Here is an 18,396-nt window from a genome sequence, read left to right as displayed (position 1 = left end):
CATGGTCCAGAATGAATATTGAAAGGAACTGGAAGATTTTATTTCAGATTTCATGCATCTTTGTCATTTTATAGCACAGTGGTTAAGTGTTTAGGCTCCAGAATCAAAATTTCCTGGAAACAAATACTGATTTCTTACAGATTAGCTGTGTGAGCTCAAGCAGGTTACTTAACTTCTCTGAACACTAGTTTTCTCAGTTAAATAGCAGTTGTGTCTACCTTATAAGGTTAGTGCAAGGATTCCATTTGCATCTGTGTGAATGTATATCCATGAAACACACAGACACATACTACTTAGAATAGTGCCTTGTTAATGCTAACTCATCAAATATTTTTATAAACAACTTGGTTGAAAGAGAAAATATAATTAGCAACTAAAGAATAGTTTCTCTTCCCTTTCCCATGGCTTAGAAAGGCAAGAAGTAATATTTTTGTTTCACACAGGCATTTCTTAAATGATAGGTATTTAGGTTGATAGTATTATTATTATTTTTTTACAGAGTGCTATATTTTTTATTCACTGATAAACTAAAAGTCCATTTTTAGATGTTTCTTTCTTATATGTTTCATTTGTTTTATTAGTAAGCAAAGCCTACAGAGAGGCTTCATCTAATCCTCATATGCATATCTATCTTCATCTTGACTAATCTGGAAGTAACAGCGTGTGTAGATCTCCTTGTCAAATGCAACCACATGAAGCCAATCATGAAAACTGTTCTTCTTAATGTATTTCTTGGTATGATATTTCAAATACCTTTTATAGAACTGTTTCTCAGAGAAAACTGTGATTTTATTCTCGAAGCATTCAATGTATACAACATCCCCAAGATTTCCAGTTATTCCACTGACTTTAACCTTCTCCTGTAGGAACTGTTCAAAATTTCCAGAATAAAAATTCCATTTTCTACTGGATGAGGAAAGTCCAAACTTTCAGGTTGTCCTCTTAAGATCCTTAACTTTCAGCACCATCTTGAAAGTAGTCTGTGTGATCAGAGCTAGGTTGATAGTATTATTAATTCTGTCTTCACATAACTATGACAGGAATTGTGAAAGCTGATGGAGATTATTCTGTTCTTGATATCCTTCTGAACAGTGGGACTTGAGGTGATGGTAAACATATAAAGAATGCCAAGCATTTCCAGGAAGTGTTTTGCACATGTGAATGATGGCTTCCATGCTCTCCCAGAGGATTGGGAGCTCAGACCATTCTTACTGGCAAAATGAATTGACCTGACAGTCTGCAGAGGGGAAGAAGAGCAGAGACATTCTTGGAGACAGTGTCTGGTGGTGGTGTTTGGTGTCTGATGAGCAGGAAGAGAACCAGCAATCAGATTTAAATTACTGAGGGAATGGGATACAGATAAATAGGCCTGCTTTGGTCATTACATCTTCTCTTGACTAGAATCAGAGGTTAATGTATTATATTTCTTCAGCTAATATGGCTTTCCCCACTCAGCATCCTAGACATCCATCAGTAGATGAGTGACTAAAATAACTATGGAACATTTACATGCTGGAATTCTACTGGGCCATAAAAAAGAAGAAAATTTTACCCTTTGCAACACTATGGATGGACCTGGAGAACATTATGCTGAGTGAAATAAGCCAGTCAGAGAAAGACAAATACCATATGATTTCACTCATATGTGAACTTCAATGAACAAACTGAACTAACAAGCAAAAACAGAGACAGACTCATAGATGGAGAGCAGATGATAGCTAGTAAGGGGGGATTAAGGGGTGGAGGGATTGAGCAAAAAGGAAAAAGGATTCATGGACGTGGACAGCAATGTGGTGATTGCTGGGGGAGGGGTACATAAGGGGACTAAATGGTAATGGAAAAAAATACAATAACGATTAAATTAAAAAAATTAAAAAATGATGTTGGCTTCTGAAATTATTGGGTGCTAAAACTAAGTGCTAACTTGAGTGGTTTTTGTGTCTGGAGCTTTAACTCAAGGAAAATTAATGACATTTAACTATAGTATGTGTGTATGTGTATATATATGTATATATATAGGTTATATATGTTTTACATATATGTTTATATATGTTTATATAACATATAATTATTATATATTATATATAATATATTACATACTATATATTATATAATAATTATATTATATATTATAATAATATATAATTACATATAATAATACATATTATATAATATAATAATATGTATTATTATATATAATAAATAAGTTACTATGTAATATAATAGTTTATAACATATAAACTGTAGTTTATATATAATATTAGGTAACAATATTTTGGTAAAAAAATTTTAGTGTGTAAAAGATACTTTTAATTTTAATGATTTAAAATCATTTTGATTGCAATAAGATGATTATCTGGGTGATTAAATTTTCCATTCATGGGTCCTTATTAGTTAATCTCTAACATTATTTTCTGTTTATCCTTTTTTTCAAATTAGTTCCTTACCTTAGGGTACAGGCATTGTTTTCCATCCTTGTACTGCTCTCTGCTTAATAGACTTAGTGACCTGGCATGCCATGATGTTCCTTTAATAAGAAGGGCTTTCTCCTTTAGATGTGCTATATTATTTAGTAGTGATGCCACTGCTATACCTTTGAGTTTTCAGAAATGGCTATGTGGTAACATTTTGACTGTTTGCATGAATTGGAAGAAATCACTGAATGCCATGTGGAAGGGAATCTGATTGCTACCCTAGAATAGGTGCATGGAGGCTGATAATGAGAATGTTCAGGGAATTTGTTTCACTCAAGAAGAATGTTACATATGTGATGATAAGCTTAATTAATTGTAATAATTTTTTTTGATATTAGTACCAGTTGCTGGAGCAAATTTGCTGCCCTGTGTATATCCCATTTGACTTCCACCCAAGCCTGGGGGTCTGTGCATTTACTCCTCATAGCTGCACAGAAGCTCACACCTGTTCAGTGACTCATCTGCATCATACAGCCAGCAGGTTGGGGAGCTGGGTAGGAGCTGCACCAGATTCCCTCCAGAGTCCAGTGTGTCCCCTGAACACCATGATGCTTTACTGATGATGTGTTCTATTTCTGTGTTGTGGTTCTCATCTGTGCCTCCCTGAGAATAAGTGAGGTACAATTATTATTTGCTCCATCCATATGAATGCTGAAAAGTTATCCTGGGTTGAATGACTTTCCCAGTAATGATTAGTGCCAGCAGTGATAGTGGAGTCATAATATCTTTTTTCCAGCTCCAGGTTCCTGCTTGAGTACTGCTCTAATGAGTAATTAAAAATTATGTGAATGTTACTGTGCCCTGTCAAGCATAGTCTGTTATCTCAAGAGGCTGTCATATATATAATCCTGGAAGAACATACTAAGAGGGAATGGACAGACAAGTTAGATGTGTTTGGGAGCATCTTAATCTTTGAAGCAGTATGTTTTGAAAAGCAACCATGGTGGCTGTCTTATTCCTCTGTGCCACATTAGATATGTACTCTCAGAATTACCCTCTACTCCATTTTTAAATTAAATATGACAGTTAATACAGCATTGTTATTTTAAAACATTTAAAGAGATAAAACTGCCTCAGACTTCCCAATCATCTTGCCTCATTATGTCTCTCCCTAATTTTCTCCTCAGGGGTAATCACTGTTACCAGTTTGCTGTATCAGTGGGTTGAGATTTTGTTCATCCACATGCAGCCATCAACTAAACATAACTAAATCAGCTTATATTTTTTTCACTAATGAGTCTATAGGTGGACAGTCCAGAGTGGGACAACTACTCAAAGATCTAGACTCCATCTTCCTTTCTGTCTCATGTTCTTCAGTTTGTGACTTTTATTTTCGTGGGGGCAAGTTGGCTGCTTAAATTCTAGATATGGAGTCTGCATTTTGGGCAAGGAAAATAGAAATGGAAAAGGGAAACAGCCTTTTTTTTGGAAAACAATAGCTTTTCTGGAAACCATGGCCAGTGAAATCTGCTTACATTCATTGATCAGAAGGTCATTACATGACTGCTTTGGAAAAAATCATGTTTCTGATTGTAAGGAAGATAGGGCCATGTTGGGTTTTTCAATGAACTTAAGTACATGTATATGTACATATAAAATTAATGTCTTCATTCTCTTTTAACATAAATGGCATCTACTCTAGGTATGGTTTCACAGCTAATATTTCCCCACTTGTCAGTTAGATACATTAGCAATTTATTGGGCTTTTTTATAGAAATAAAATTTTCTCCCTATTATGTATAAGGTACAAGAGTAAATTGAACTGACCCTATCATATTCTATCATATGCTTCTATCATATGCTTTGCTGATTTTGACCATTTTGCATGGAAATTTATCTAGATTATATTTTACTCTTTCTTTTTTTTTGGTAAACTAAGAAATACAGAACATAATTTAAGTCTTTGACTTTGCCTATTTTAGAAACATCTAGTTTTCAGTTTTGTAATAGCACCAAGAATAACTCTGTTGTGACTTTGATTTTTCTATTTTCTACTTAACTTTCATGTAGTCACCCATTATTTATTATTGTTAATGTTCTGGACTCTAAGAAAACCACTATCACCTACCTATTATAACTTATTATTCTGTGGGTTTGATACCAAGGCTATTAGGATTGTGTGTTAACTAAGAGTGAACTGGTGTGTGTGGAGATAGTTACAAATATTATCTAGAGATATTGTGTTGGAGAGCTATGGTTGATTCTTAGGGATATCAGTAGAATGTTTCTGTTTTTCAAGACTCTGTTCTAGAAGCTTGAAGTTATTCAACTTCCTTTGAAAGTTGGTTAGGAAAAAAAAAAAAACCAAAAGCCCACAAAAAACAAAACTAGAGAAAAAAACATATTAAGGGATACGTGGTGATTGTTTTTTTTTTAATTCAGTCAAATGAGAGGTGATGATTATTCATTCATTAATGAGGCTTTAATTATGGACCCGTTTCTGAATCCCTGTAAACTGTGTGAGGGCCCAAGAATCCTAGAACTTCATGCCTGCCGCAAGGAGCTCAGAGGACTCACAGGGGCAACTAGTGAGCTTGCTGCATTCACTAACTGTTGGCAGCTAGTGAAACTGTGTACAATTCTATCATCAAATCGTAAAAAAGAACCAGTCAGAAATGAAGAATACAGTATCTGAAATGAAGAATACACTATGAGGCACAGCAGGTTAGATGAAACAGAGAATCAAATCAGTGATTTAGAGGACAAAATAACAGTAAACACCCAAGCAGAGCCAGAAAAAAAGAAATTAGAATTTTAAAAATGATGGAAGTTCTTTTCACATCTGTTTGAATGGGTATCATCAATAAATCAACCAACAGCAAGTGCTGGTGAGGACATGGAGAAAAGGGAACCCTCATGCACTGTTGGTGGGAATGCAGACTCATACAACTACTGTGGAAAACAGTTGGAGCTTTCTCAAAAAATTAAAAATGTATCTGCCATTTGACCCACTGATTCCACTTCTGGATATATACCTTAAGAATTCAGAGATTAACAGCTGAAGAGGACAGCCACAGACAGTAGATTCCTGGAAGTCGAGAACAGACTGCCTAAGGTCTGACAGGGCCAATATCTGACATCATCATCCATAAAGGAAAAACACGATCTCCTACCATAGATATTCACATCACAAAGTCAGGAACTCAAGGCAGATCAATTTAAGAAGCACAAGCAAAAAAGAACAGTCTCATAAACAAAAGGAAGACAAAGAAAAACCCACCTCCCCCAATCAAAGCAAAAGGAGCAGTTCTCAGAAAGAAAATTAAATAAAATAGAGGCAAGTAAACTATCAGATATTGAGTTGAAAACAATGATTCTAAGGAAGCTCAATGAACTCAGTGAGCTCAGAGAGAATTGCCGAACACTACAGGGAAATTATGTGGAACTAACTGCACACTATATCAGCATGAAAAAGGACATAGAAACTATCAGTAAGAGGCAAGAGGAATGAAGACTACAATCTCTGAGTTGAAGAACACAGTAGAAGGAATTAAAAGCAACCTAGGTGAAGAAGAGGATTGAATCAGTGAACTGGAGGACAAGGGAGAAGAAAGCTCCCAGAAAGAGCAAGAAAATGAGAAAAGTCTCAAAAAGAATGAGGAGTCATTATGGGAAATGCATGAAAACTTGAAACGTAGTAATATCTGTATACTAGGGGTACCAGAAGAAGAAGAAAAGAAAGAAGGGATAGAGAACCTGTTTGAAAAAGTAATGATGGAAAACTTCCTTAATTGGAGAAGAGAAAAAGTCATACAAGTCCAGGAAGCACAGAGGGCCCCATTCAAGAGGAACCCAAGGAGGGCTACTCCAAAATACATAATCATTAAAATGGCAAATATCAAAGACAAAAAAAAGAATTCTAAAGGCAGCAAGGGAGAAACAGGTAATAACATACAAGGGAGCCCTGATACGGGTAGCAGCAGAGTTCTCAACAGAAACATTACAAGCCAGAAGGGAATGGCAAGGAATATTCCAAGGAAAGAAAGGGAAAGGCCTGCAACCAAGACTGCTCTTCCCAAGGCTCTTAATTAAATTGGAAGGTGAAATAAGGAGTTTCACAGACCAAAGAAGGCTAAAAGAGTACACCTCCACCAAACCAGCACTACAAGATATGCTAAAGGGACTGGTTTAAAAAGATGAAGAAAAGGAGTGAGAAAGAGAAGAACACAGGTACAAAGGGAAAAAATGAAGATGTGCCTATCAATAATAAGTGTAAATGGAAATGGACTACATGCCCAATCAAAAAACACAAGATAGCTGAATTGATAAGAAAACATGACCCACACATATGCTGTGTACAAGAAACCGACCTCAGAATGAAGGATGTATGCAGACTGAAAGTAAAGGGATGGAAAGAATTATTCCAAACAAATGGACAGGGAAATAAAGCAGGGGTAGCAATACTTATATCAGACAAAAGATATTCAAAACAAAGGCCATAAAAAGAGACCCAGAAGGACACTTTATAATATTCAGAGGAAGAATCCATCAAGAAGACATAAACATTGTAAACCTATATGCACCCAACATAGAAGCACCACAATATATAAGGAAAATCTTGGAGGACTTCGAGAAAGATATAGAGAGCAACACACTGATAGTAGGGGATTTTAACATCCCACTGTCAAAATGGATAGATCTTACAACAAATCATAAACAAGAATATTGTGGAACTGAATGATGCATTAGGTCAAATGGCCTTAACTGACATATAGAGGACCTTTCATCGCAAAGAAGCAAAGTACACATTCTTTTCAAGTGTGCATGTAACTTTTTCAAGGATACACCACATGACAGGACACAAAACAAGCCTCAACAAATTCAGGAAAATTGAAATAATAAGAAGCATTTTTTGGACCACAAAGGCTTGAAACTGGAAACCAACCTCAAGGAAAAACCTCAAAAACTCTCAAACTCATGAAGACTCAATAGCACACTGTTAAACAATGAATGGGTCAATAATGCAGTGGAATCACTGGGTCTAAAGGCAGTTCCATTTTTAGTTTTTTGAGGAAATTCCAAACTGATTTCCACAGTGAGTGCACCAGTCTGCATTCCCACCAACAGTGTACTATGGTTCCCTTTTCTCGACATCCTCACCAGCACCTGTTGTTTGCTGATCTGTTTTGTGATGGCCATTCTGACTGGTGTGAAGTGGTAGCTCACTGTGGTTGTAATTTGCATTTCTCTGATGGCTAGTAATGCCGAGCATCCTTTCATATGTCTATGGGCTCTGTTTATGTCCTCCTTGAAGAAGTGTCTATTCAGGTCCTTTGCCCATTTTTAAATTGGATTGTTTGTCTTCCTGGAGTGGAGTCATGTGAGTCTTTATATATTTTGTATATTAAATTCTTTTCCAAGGTATCATTGGCAAATGTATTTTCCCATACAGTTGTTTTCCTTTTCATTTTGCTGATGTTTTCTTTAGCCATATATAAACTTCATATTTTGATGAAGTCCCATTTGTTTTTTCTTTCCTTTATTTATTTAATTTTTTTTTGGTAGGTTGACTAGAGTTTCAGACCAGATACCTGGTGGATGTAATCCTGGATCTTCATACTCAAAGAATGTTTTCATTCTTTATACAACTTTGAAAATTTCTTTAGCTTGGATATCTGGGCCAGATACCTATTGATTTTTTTAGTAATTTTTAATTTGAAAATGATTTTTAGTTTCTTTTTTAAAATTTATTTATTATTTTTTACAAATACATTTGTCTCTGCCTTCCCCCCACCAATTTCCCTTGCCCCCTCCCTCCCCTTATCCCTCCCTCAACTCTTCCCCTTTGGTTTTGTCCATGAGTCCTTGCTATATGTTCCTTGACTTTCCCCTTCCCTTCCTTTTCCCTTGCCCCCTTGCCCCCTCTCCCTCCAGCATCATTGAAAGGAAAAGAAATATTTTATGTTTCTTGCTCTAGGGGACATATCAGTGAAAATAATGCTGCATTGAATATCTGAGAGTTTGCTGCCTATGTTCTCCTCTAGGACTTTTATGGTGTCACGACTTATATTTAAATCTTTTATCCATCTTGAGTTTATTTTTGTGTATGGTGTAAGTTGGTGGTCAAGTTTCATTTTTTTGCATGTACCTGTCCAGATCTCTCAGCAGCATTTGTTAAAGTAGCTCTTTTACTCCATTTGATGCTTCTGCCCTCTTTGTTGAATATTAATTGACCAAAGAGACATGGGTTTATTCCTGGGCTCTCTATTCTGTTCCATTGATCTGTGTGTCTGTTCTTATGCCAGTACCAGATTGTTTGGTTACAGTGGCCTTGTAATATGGTTTTATGTCCGGTATTGTGATCCATCCTGCTTTTTTTTCCTTTTCAAAATTGCTGTGGCTATTTGGGTTCATTTAGGGTTCCATATAAATTTTTGAAATATATTTTTTTCTATATCTGTGAAATATGTCATTGGTATTTTAATAGGGATTGTGTTGAATTTATAAATGTCTTTGGGCAGTATGGACATTTTGATGATGTTAATTCTTCCAATCCATGAACACAGTATATGCTTCCATTTATTTGTGTCTCCCTTAATTTTTTTCTTCAGTGTTGCATAGTTTTTATGAGCACAGGTCCTTTACCTCCTTTGTTACATTTATTCCTAGGTACTTTATTTTTGTTGTTGCCTTAGCATGTGGGATTTTTTCCCCCCTGATTTCTGATTTTGATATTTCATTGTTGATGGACAAAAATGGCTTTGATTTCTGAATATTGACTTTGTATCCCTCTGTTTAAACAGATTTACTTATTAGATCAGTAGTTTTCTGGTGGAGTATACGAGGTTTTATATAAACTACCATGTCATCTGCATACAGTGATGGTTTTAGTCCCTCCTTTCCTATTTCGATTCCTTTGATTTCCTTTTATTGTGTATGGGTAGGACTTCCAGTACTCTGTTGAATAGAAGTGGTGAAATTGGACGACTTTATCATATTCCTGATCTTAGTGGGAAAGCTTTTGGTTTTTGCCCATTGAGTATGATGTTGCATGTAGGTTGTAAGTTTTTCATACGTGGCCTTTATTGTGTTGAGATATGCCCCATTTCTCCCACTTTGCTGAGTGTTTTTTATCATAAATACTGTACCTTATCAAATGCTTTTTCTACACCTATTGAGATGATCATGTGATTTTTGTCTTTCCTTTTGTTTATGTGATATATTACATGTATTGATTTGCAAATATTGAACCATTCTTGCATCCCTGCAATGAATCCCACTTGATTATCATTGATAATCTTTTAAATTTATTGCTGGATTCCATTTGCCAATAATTTGTTGAGGATTTTGGCAGCTATGTTCATCTGCATTATTGGCCTGTATTTTCTTTATTTGTTGTGTCTTTATCTGGTTTTGGGATTAGAATGATGCTGGCCTCATAAAAAGAGTTTCGGAATCTTTCCTCTTCTTGGATAATTTTGTAATAGTCTGAGAAGGACAGGGTTGGCTCTTCCTTAAATCTTGTGTAAAATTCTCCTGTGAAAACATCCAGCCCATGGCTTTATGTGCTGGGAGTTTTTTGATTACTGCTTCAATTACCCAGCTGCTATCAGTCTGTTCAGGCTTTCTGCTTCTTCTTCATTCAGAGTTGGAAGGTTATCTTTTTCTAGCAATTTGTCAATATCATTTGAGGTTTTCAAATTTCTTGGCATATAATTTTTCATAGTAATTTCTTACAATCCTTTGTATTTCTGTGGTATCAGTTGTTATTTCTCCTCTTTCATTTCTGATATTATTTATTTAGGTCTTTTCCCTTTTTTTCTTTTTTTTTAATTTCTTTTTTTTTAAATTTATTTACTTTTCAAATACATTTGTCTCTGCATCCCCCCCACCACTTTCCTTGCTGCATCCCTTCCCCCCTCCCTCAACCCTTCCCCTTTGGTTTTGCCCATGAGTCCTTCCTATATGTTCCTTGACTTTCCCCTTCCCTTCCCTTTCCCTGCCCCCCTCTTCCCTCTTGTCTCTGTTGATTTCTTTTCCTTTCAGTGTTGCTGGTCATATTTTTCTTGCATCTTTGCATTGTTGGTTAGGTTCTGCTTATAGGTGAGATCATATGGTATTTGCCTTTTGCCCCCTGGCTTATTTCGCTTAGCATAATACTCTCCAGTTCCATCCATGCTGTCGCGAAGTTTAGTAGTTCTTTTTACTTTCTGCTGCGTAGTATTCCATTGTGTATATGTACCATAATTTTTTGATCCAGTCATCTACTGATGGGCATTTAGGTTGCTTCCAACACTTGGCTACTGTAAATTGTGCTGCTATGAACATTGGGGTACATAGGTTCTTTTGTATTGGTATTTTGGTGTTCTTAGGGTATAGTCTCAGCAGGGGAATCCCTGGATCAAAAGGCAGTTCCATTTTCATCTTTTTGAGGAAATTCCACACTGCTTTCCACAATGGCTGCACCAGTCTGCATTCCCACCAACAGTGGACTAGGGTTCCCTTTTCTCCACAGCCTCGCCAGCACCTGTTGTTTGTGGATCTGTTTATGATGGCCATTCTGACCGGTGTGATGTGGTACCTCATGGTGGTTTTGATCTGCATTTCTCTGATGGCTAGTGATGCTGAGCATCCTTTCAAATGCCTCTGGGCCCTCTGTATCTCCTTCTTAGAAAAGCATCTGCCCAGGTCCTTTGCCCATTTTTTGATTGGATCGTTTGTCTTCTTGGAGTGGAGTTGAATGAGTTCTTTATATATCTTTGAGATCAAACCTCTATCTGATGTATCATTTAGCGAATATATTTTCCCATATGCTTGGCTCCCTTTTCATTTTGCTGATGTTTTCTTTCACCGTGCAGAAGCTTCTTATTTAGATGAGTTCCCACCTGTTTATTCTTTCCTTTATGTCCCTTGCTGTAGGAGACATATTAGTGAAAAAATTGCTGCGTGGGATATCTGAGAGTTTCCTGCCAATGTTCTCCTCTAGGACTGTGATGGTGTTGCGACTTATATTTAAGTCTTTTATCCATCTTGAGTTTATTTTTGTGTATGGTGTCAGCTGATGATCCAATTTCAATTTTTTGCATGTAGCCGTCCAGCTCTCCCAACACCATTTGTTGAAGAGGCTCTTATTGCTCCATTTTATGCTTCTGCCCCCTTTGTCAAATATTAGATGTCCATAGAGCAAGAGAAAAAATAAAGTACTTAGGCATAAATTTAACCAAAGACGTAAAAGACCTGTACGCAGAAAACTATACAACATTGAAAAAAGAAATTAAGGAAGACACAAATAAATGGAAGCATATACCGTGATCATGGATTGGAAGAATTAATATCATCAAAATGTCCATACTACCCAAAGCAATTTATAGATTCAGTGCAATCCCTATTAAGATACCAATGACGTATTTCACAGAAATAGAACAGACATGTCAAAAATTTATATGGAACCATAAACGACCCCGAATAGTCTCAGCAATTTTGAGAAAGAAACACAAAGTAGGAGGGATCACAATACCGGACATCAAACTCTACTACAAAGCCACTATACTGAAAACAATCTGATACTGGCAAAAGAACAGACCCATAGACCAGTGGAACAGAATAGAAAGCCCAGAAATAAGTCCCTTTTTTTCTTGATGTGTCTCCTTAGAAGCTTGTTGATTTTGTTTATCTTTTCAAAGAACCAGCTCCTGGATTAATTGATCCTTTGAATTGTTCTTTTAGTCTCTATGTCATTCAGTTCTGCTCTGAATTTGACTGTTTCTTTCCTTCTACCTACTCTGGGCTTTTTTAAATTGTTGTTTCTGCAGTTCTTGAACCTGTAAGGTTATATCATTTATTTGAAATGTATCTATCTTTTTTAGGTAGGCCTGTGTTGCTATGATCTTCCCTCTAAGAACTGCCTTTGCCATAGGTTTTGGACTGTTGTGTGTTCATTTTCATTTGTTTCCAGAAACTTTTTGATTTATTTTTTGATCTCATTATTGACACATTAATTGTTTAATAGTGTGCTATTTAGTCTCCATGAGTTTGAATGTTTTTGAGTGTTTTCCTTGAGGTTGATTTCTAGATTCAAACTAATGTGGTTTGAGAAAATGCTTGATATGATTTCAATGTTCTTGAATTTGATGAGCCTTGCTTTGAGTCCTATCATGTGGTCTATCTTTACAGACGTTCCATGCACATTTGAAAAGAATGTGTATTTTGTTTCTTTGGGATGAAAGGTTCTATATGTTTCATTTAAATTCATTTGATCCAATGTGTGGCTCAGTTCCACAATATCCTTGTTGATATTTTGTTTGGAAGATCTATGCCTTGTTGACAGTGGGGTGTTAAAATCCCCATTCTTAGTATGTTGCTGTTTATGTCTTTCTTGAAGTCCTCTGTTATTTTCATTATATATTTGGGCACTCCTATGTTGGGTATATATTGGTTTATAGTGTTTATGTCTTCTTGATGGTTTCTTCCTTTGAGTATTTTGAAGTGTCCTTCTGGGCCTCTTTTTCTGACCTTTGTTTTGAAATCTATTTTGTCTGATATAAGTATTTCTGCCACTGAAAATTTTTTCCTTTAAATTTGCTTGGAATATTTCTTTTCTATCCCTTTACTTTTAGCCTTTAAAAGTTTTTATTAATAGGTACTTATTCATTTTTCCCATTTGTACCCATGTTCCTCTCTTTCTCACTCTATTCTTCATTTTCTTAAAGCAGTCCCTTTAGCATATCTTGTAGTGCTGGTTTAGTGGAGATGCATCCTTTTCACCTTCTTTGGTCTGGGAAACTCCTTATTTTGCCTTCCATTTTAATAGAGAGCCCAGCTGGGTAGATCAGTCTTGGTTGCAGTCCTCTGCTTTTCATTCCTTGGAATATTTCAGCCCTTTCCTTCTGGCTTACAGTGTGTCTGTTGAGAAGTCAGCTGGTAGCCATATCTTGTCTCCCTTGTATATTAGTACATGTTTCTCCCTTGCTTGATTGAGGATTCTCTCTTTTTCTTTGACATTTGACATTTTAATGATGATGTGTATTGGAGTGGGCCTCATTAGATTTCTCCTAAATGGGTCCCTCTGTCCTTCTTGGACTTGCGTGACTTTCTTTCTCATCTAATTAGGGAAGTTTTCCATCATTACTTCTTCAAACAGTTTTTCCATCCCTTCCTTCTTTTCTTCTCCTTCTGGTATCCCTATTATGTGGTAATTATTACATTTCAGTTTGTTCTACATTTCTCTAAATACCTCTTCATTCTTTTTGAGTCTTTTTTTCATTTTCTTTCCCTTTCTGGGAGCTTTTTTTACTTTGTTTTCTAGCTCACTGATTTAATCCTGTGCTTCATCTAGCGTGCTTTTGTTTCCTTCCACTGTGTTATTCAATTCAGAAATTGTATTCTTCATTTCCTCTTGCCTCTTCTTGATAGTTTCTATGTCATTTTTCATGCTGATTTAGTTTGCAGTAAGTTCCTCATCATTTCCCTGTATTTTTTGGTAATTCTCTCTGAGTTCACAGAGCTCATTGGGCTTCCTTAGAACCCTTGTTTTGAACTCAATATATGATAGTTCGCTTGCCAGTATTTCATTCAGTTCTGTTTCTGGGACCCACCTTTTGCTTCATTTGGTGAGTATTTCTTTGTCTTCCTATTATTTGTGAGGCTCTTCTTTTTTGCTTCTGCATCTTAAATTGGTATGTCTTTACTTTCTGACTTTGTGGTGTGAACTTCTTGGCAGGAGACCTGTGAGATTTAGTGGTGTAGTCTGCTTGATCTCCTGCTTCTCGTTAGATTCCTTTTATGCTCTTTATATTGATTCTCTGGAATAATTGGGTTTTGATTGTTGGTAATTCTTTGGTGGGTTCTATGCTCCAGCTGAAGGTAGGGTGATTGAAGGCCACTCTGCCAGCTGTGTCTTATGTGTTTTGGTGCAGGTGCTGCGAGGAGAAAACCACAAAGCCCAAGAAACAAACCCACACCTGCAAAAATGACTCCTTCCTTCAATCTCACTATCAACATCAAAGGAACCTGTATTAATAAGTGATTAACGGATTTTGGGGAAGATGGTGGGGGAGTGAATGGGAGTCTCGCTGACCTCCTCCCAAGACCAAACTGGAATTGCAACTAAGTAGTGGAGTAATCACCTGGAAAACAATGGAATGATAGTGGGAGAGGAGCCTTGGTGCTGTGGACAGTGGATTCAACTCTCACACATCCCAACGGGTGAGAAGTGTGGTCGAGGCTCAAGAGGGTGGGCTGGGTGCCCACATGCACTAGCACCAGAGGGACATTGAAATGGCCAGTTAGCTTCCCCCGAGAAAAACGGGGTCTGAATCATAAACAGGGACCCCTAAACTACAGGAGCTAAAACCAAGAAAATACAGACAAAACGCAACCCCGAAAAGCTTAGGGGCGCTCTCTGCCAGAGACAGGTGGCTGGGGATGCAAAGAGACATTTAAAGGGCCAACGCAAAAATTGCAGTGGCAGCCACCCTCCTTGATCTCTGGGCAGAGGTGGCAGTAGGGTGGGCTGGTGCCTGGGAAAAGACTGGTGAGGAAAACTTTGTGAAGAGAACTGACACGGCGGCCGGTGGAGCCCGGGTGATAACACACCTCCACTCTGCAGCTCCCATCTTGCTCAGGCATAAGGGAATCAATTAACCTGCCTTTTGTGCACTCCGCACACAGCTTGTACGCATGTGAGCTAGGGGGCGGGGTAAGTGCAGACTGGCTGGGAGAGCCTTGAGGAGAGACTGGAGACAGAGGCATTGGGGAAAGAATGGGAGGAGGAAGCGGGGAGTCCCGACTCCCTCCCCGTTCTGTTGTCTCCAATGTGGGCTGGAAAGGCGTGACCCCAAAGAGGCAGAAGCAGGGCGCGCATGAACCAGACTGCCTGCGATTGAAATGCAGGTCGCACAAGTGGTGGATCCTTGGCAGAAGGAGTCACAGAACTGCCCAGAGACCCTTGAGGAGAGACCACAAACGGAGGCTTTGGGGAAAGAACGGGAGGAGGAACCGGGGAGTCCCGACTCCTCCTCCTTACCATAGTCTCCATTGTGGGGAAGAGGTTACACCTCCAAAAGAACCAAAAGCCAAAAAGCACACAGACACCCCAAAAACAGCCAGTGCAGGTGAGCATACTTGTGCCGAGTGACCGGCGAGGGTTGGTGAACGCTTGCACCGGCCGGCAAGGCCTCCCACAGATTGGCACCCATACAGCCTGCGAGGGAGTGCACAGAGCCGCAAGGGCAGGTATAAATTGACCCGTCCGCCCGCGACTGCGGAGTGGCCCACAAAATTAGTAGAGCTGCCCAGAGTCCCTGGAGGAGAGACCAGAGACAGGATAAACCGGAGAGCCCTGGAGCTGACTGCTTCCCATTTCCGTGGTCCCCATTTGGCGAGGGTAAGCAACGCACCAAAAGAGCCAAAAGTGGGGAAAACACACAGTAGAAGACCCTAAACTGACCAGTGCCCTGGAGCTTGCTGGACGGGGGGCCAGATGAGCACGCAAAGTCGCCAATAAGCCCCCTGGTCTTGGGCAAGCACTTATGAGCCCAGGCAGGTGGGGGATCCTGCCCCGCCAGGAGCACGCTCAAGGAGCCAACGTGAGAGTGCAGAGAGATCCCAAAAAATAGCCCAGCCCTGACTGAAGGGGTCACAGAGCTGCTCCAAGAAAGAGTCAGACACAGACACTAGACTCCTGGAAGGCTCAAACAAACAACCCAAGGTCGTATAGTGTCAACAACTGACATCATCAGAGGCAGGCCCAGAAATAAAAGTAAAGGACAAAAATACTTAACAGATTCTCACAAAAATGGGAAGAAAAAGAAGTACCCCCCAAATGAGTGGAAAAGGGGACTCCCCACAGAGAGAGCTAAATGAAATAGAGGCAAGGGAACTATCAGATATTGAATTCAAAACAATGGTTCTAAGGAAGCTCAATGAGCTCAGCCAGCTCATAGAGAACTATGAGAAACTGCAGGGAAACTATCAGGATCTTACAGCAAACTATATCAGCCTGGAAAAGGACATAGAAACTATCAAGAAGATACAAGAGGATATGAAGAATACCATTTCTGAATTGAAGAACACAGTTGATGGAATCCAAAGCAGGCTGGATGAAGCCGAGGATCGAATCAGTGAGATGGAAGATAAGGTAGAAAGAAGCTCCCAAAAAGAACAAGAAATGGAAAATAGACTCAAAAAGAATGAAGAGGTATTTAGGGAAATGCAGGACAACTTGAAACACAATAATATCCGTATAATAGGAATACCGGAAGGAGAAGAGGAGGAGCAAGAGATAGAGAACCTCCTGAAAAAATAATGATGGAAAATTTCCTTAATTTGAGGAGAGAAAGGCTCTCATGGATCCAGGAGGCACAGAGGACCCCACTCAACAGGGACTCAAGGAGGTCCACTCCAAGACACATCATCATTAAAATGCACATGTCAAAGAGAAAGAGAGAATCCTCAAGGCAGCAAGGGAGAAGGAGAAAGTAACATACAAGGGGGCCCCGATACGCCTAGGAGCTGACTTCTCAACAGAAACACTACAAGCCAGAAGGGAATGGCAAGAAATATTCCAAGCCATGAAAAGCAAGGGCCTACAGCCAAGGCTGCTCTACTCAGCAAGGCTCTCAATTAAAATAGAAGGGGAAATACGGAGTTTCCCAGACAAGAGAAGACTAAAAGAGTACATCTCTACCAAACCAGCCCTCCAAGATATGCTAAGGGGACTGGTTTAATCAGATGAAGGAAAAGAATGAGAGAGAGAGGAACACAGGTACAAAGACAAAAGATGAGTAAGTTTCTATCAGTAATATCTCTCCATGTGAATGGACTAAATGCCCCAATCAAAAACACAGGGTAGCTGAATGGATAAGAAAACATGACCCACACATATGCTGCCTACAAGAGACCCCCCTCAGAGCAAGAGACCTACACAGATTGAGAGTAAAGGGATGGAAAATAATATTCCAAGCAAATGGGCATGAGAAAAAGGCTGGGGTTGCCATACTTGTATCAGACAAAGTAGATTTCAAAACAAAGGCCATAAAGAGAGACCCAGAGGGGCACTTTATCATACTTAAAGGAAGAATCTATCAAGAAGATATCAAAATTGTAAACTTATATGCTCCCAATACAGGAGTCCCCAAGTTTATAAGGAAATTGTTGGATGACTTCAAAAAGATATAGACAGCAACACACTGATAGTAGGGGATTTCAACACCCCACTGTCAAAAATGGACAGATCTTCCAAACAAAACATTAATAAACATATTGTGGCGCTGAATGACACACTGAATCAAAGAGACTTAACTGACATATATAGAACCTTACATCCCAAAGAAGAAAAATACACATTCTTTTCAAATGCTCATGGCAGTTTTTCAAAGATGGACCACATGATAGGGCACAAAGAAAACCTCAGCAAATTCAGGAAAATTGAAATAATACCAAACTTTTTCTCAGACCACAAGGGATTGAAACTGGAAGTCGACCTCAAAGAGAAACTTCAAAAACTTGCAAACTCATGGAGATTGAATAGTAGGCTATTAAACAATGAAAGGGTCAGAATGAGATAAGAGAAGAAATTCAAAAATTTCTGGAAACAAATGAAAATGAACAGATAACGGTCCAAAACCTATGGGACACAGCAAAGGCGGTCCTGAGAGGGAAGTTCATAGCAATACAGGCTTACCTAAAAAAGGGAAACATTTCAAAGAAAAGACCTAACACTACAATCTCTAGAACTGGAGAAACAGCAACAAATAAATCCCAGGTCAAGGAGAAGGAATGAAATAGTCAAGATTAGAGCAGAACTGAATGACATAGAGACAAAAAGAACAATTCAGAGGATCAACCAATCCAGAAGCTGGTTCTTTGAAAAGATTAATAAAATTGACAAGCCTTTAAGCAGACTCATCAAGAAAAAAGGGAGAGGACCCAAATTAATAATATCAGAAACGAAAGAGGAGAAATAACAACTGATACCACAGAA

The sequence above is a fragment of the Pteronotus mesoamericanus genome, unplaced genomic scaffold (assembly GCF_021234165.1).
Source record: "Pteronotus mesoamericanus isolate MK-2021 breed Mesoamerican mustached bat unplaced genomic scaffold, CSHL_Meso_final scaffold_54, whole genome shotgun sequence".
Taxonomy (NCBI): domain Eukaryota; kingdom Metazoa; phylum Chordata; class Mammalia; order Chiroptera; family Mormoopidae; genus Pteronotus; species Pteronotus mesoamericanus.
The sequence above is the reverse complement of the archived record's forward strand: the minus strand, read 5'-3'. Positions refer to the sequence as shown.